This window comes from Clinocottus analis, unplaced genomic scaffold (genome assembly GCF_023055335.1).
Source record: "Clinocottus analis isolate CAN_PGR_092001 unplaced genomic scaffold, fCliAna1.0.p SCAF_21, whole genome shotgun sequence".
Classification (NCBI taxonomy): Eukaryota; Metazoa; Chordata; class Actinopteri; order Perciformes; family Cottidae; genus Clinocottus; species Clinocottus analis.
In genome coordinates, this window is record NW_027175943.1 from 10,428,474 (window position 1) to 10,430,973 (window position 2,500).

At 37.2% G+C, this 2,500-nt stretch overlaps 1 protein-coding gene across 2 annotated transcripts in view; it reads right to left on the reverse strand.

Moving 5' to 3' along the window:
- Window positions 1-2,500, reverse strand: part of frem1a (Fras1 related extracellular matrix 1a) — a 28,579-nt gene that overhangs the window by 13,820 nt on the left and 12,259 nt on the right. The gene's annotated exons all lie outside the window — the stretch shown is intronic.

Consider the following 2,500-nt stretch of genomic DNA (forward strand, 5'->3'; position numbering starts at 1 on the left):
TATCATTCTTATTAATAATAATAACAATGTAAAGTCAAAACATAAAAATAAATATGCAGTTATCAGCTTTGATCATTGATTACTTAGCTCTCGCAGTCCATCCTAATTTAATTCAAATATCAGCTAATCAGGCAATCTTGGTATCAAGATTTGCAAGAGTTATATCTATTGACTCACGCAGGGATGAACTGATGCTGTGTATTTCCACCTTGTTTATGATTTTGAGAGACGGTATTATTCCTATTCTGGGTCCTGAGTTTAAATCGAGATGTTCTGTGAACACTGTTTGTTTTAGTAATATTGCTGTTGGTCATTTTGTTCTTTTGGGATATAAAAAAGATTAGGCCTAAAAAGAAGGCCTAAACAGAATTAAAAAGTTATAACTATTTTATCATTTGTGTTATTTTTAATTAAAAAAAGTATATATATATATATATATATATATATATATATATATATATATCATATATATATAATTAAAAGTTATAGCTTTTTTATAATGTAATTGTTGCACTACATGCATTATAATTATTTTCGCCTATTAGCTTATTTTCTTATTGCCCAGCCGCCTTCATCTGTTTCTCTGCTCCTTCAGGCCTTTGGTATGGCTTCTTGGGACCTGTTAAACATTTTTTATCCAATCACATTTCATTTCTCTTTATCTATGTAAGATTAGCGTGGTTAAAATACATGGAAGGGCCTCCATGAGATCCTCGACGTGTGATTGGTCTCAGGACCCGCACGACCATTAACATGCGCTGTGATTGGTCAGTGAAGCTAACGTTTCACCTAGAACCAAGAATCTCAGGATTTACCGATGGCCCACGGAGGTTTATGTGCGTCTTGTGAGTGAAATGCTCATTAAGTGTGGCTTCAGCCGCATGGAGTCATAGACCCCATGCTGCAAGCCAACTTCATGTTCTCCTGCAGGCTTATTAATTGGAATGCTGCAAGCATTCAAAATATTTCAGCTTTATGCTTCAGCTTTTTGCATTCCAACACATTTTCCACAGGAAATGCAACTTCTAGTTAAACTTTTTTTTCTATTTCTTCCGTACGTATTTTGGTCCGTTTCAACTGCTTCATATTTTCAGCGACAGAAACCGTTCAACTATTAAAATTTTCAGCTTCTTAAGGACAAGTGTGCTATATCTTTTCATATCTTTAACTATTTAACTTTATGAATTATTAAGCTTTTTATGAAAATTAAAATGAATGGGATCCAATGGGGAAAATCTTCAAATCTTCTTCAACTTCAACAAACTTTAACAGCTTACAGCTTCTGCATACATTCACCAAAAAACACCATTTAACTTTTCAAATGTTGACACAACCTTCAGCAATCTGTCTATGATTTCAGATTTTTAAAATATTTTAAACTGTTTAAACCGTCTGCGTTTTAGTTTTATGTTTTATGTTTTTTTGCCGCCTTTTCTCTCTTTAGCATTAGTGTGTATTGCAGAGCACAGAGTGCGTGATGTCATACTCAGACGGTAGAGCTTGTCGATTTTTTTTTTAAAAATTTGCCGTAAACTCCGTACCGTGTACTCTTTGGGCATAATTTATAGCTCAAAACGTTGGAAATCTTGTCTTCTGTCATAAACTGCGGTTGATAGGAATCCAACAGATTCAGACGTCTTGAAATCGGACTGAATGCGAGAGCAAGTCCACCTCGCTCTGCCATCCGCCACCATGTTAAATCTCCCTCCAAAGCCACGTCTCCCCTCACTCTGTCAATTGGTGCTCCACTCCAGCCACAAACATTCCGTGCCATACACACCCATGGGACAATTCTTTCGCCATTTTTCGCATTTGAAAAAATCTCTCTTAGAAAAGTCATTCCTCATGATTCCCGTGCAAGCCACACGTTTCGATGTATTTTGACGCATGTGCTGGCAACGCTGCGGGAGGAGTAGCGGTCCAAAGTTTTGGCTATAAGAAGAATAACTAGAAAATTTCGCAAGAAATTTTGAAAGTGTTGCTGCTACTGCCGTAAGACGTCGCAATATAGAGCTTTTGTTTATGACGCCTGTCTCTCCTCCAAAACACTTGAGTTGGTTTGTGTGTTAAACTGATTTGCTGATATGAAGCACCTGTGTGCTGCCGTCGTCATGTGACCAAGAGTAAGCAGATTGATTAGAGGCAGACTGGCCTGTGGACTTAAGTAAGAACATTAATTATTTAATTAAAAAATCCTCATTTGAGCTTTATGTTAAGATACAGTTAATTCACGGGGCTTTTATTTTGGAGAAAGAGAGACAGAGAGAGAGAGAGAGAGAGAGAGAGAGAGAGAGAGAGAGAGAGAGAGAGAGATTAGTAGTGGTAGTTGTATGATTGGCAGTAGTAATAGTCAAAATGTTAGCAGCAGTAGTCAGAGAAGAAGACAGACAGAGAGACAGAAGTCATCTGTGTGCGTGTGTAAGTGTCTGTGTGTCTGTTAAAGTGCCCTAATGAGAACACCTGTGGGTTGCTAGATCAAAGGTTGCCATAGTGATGACTT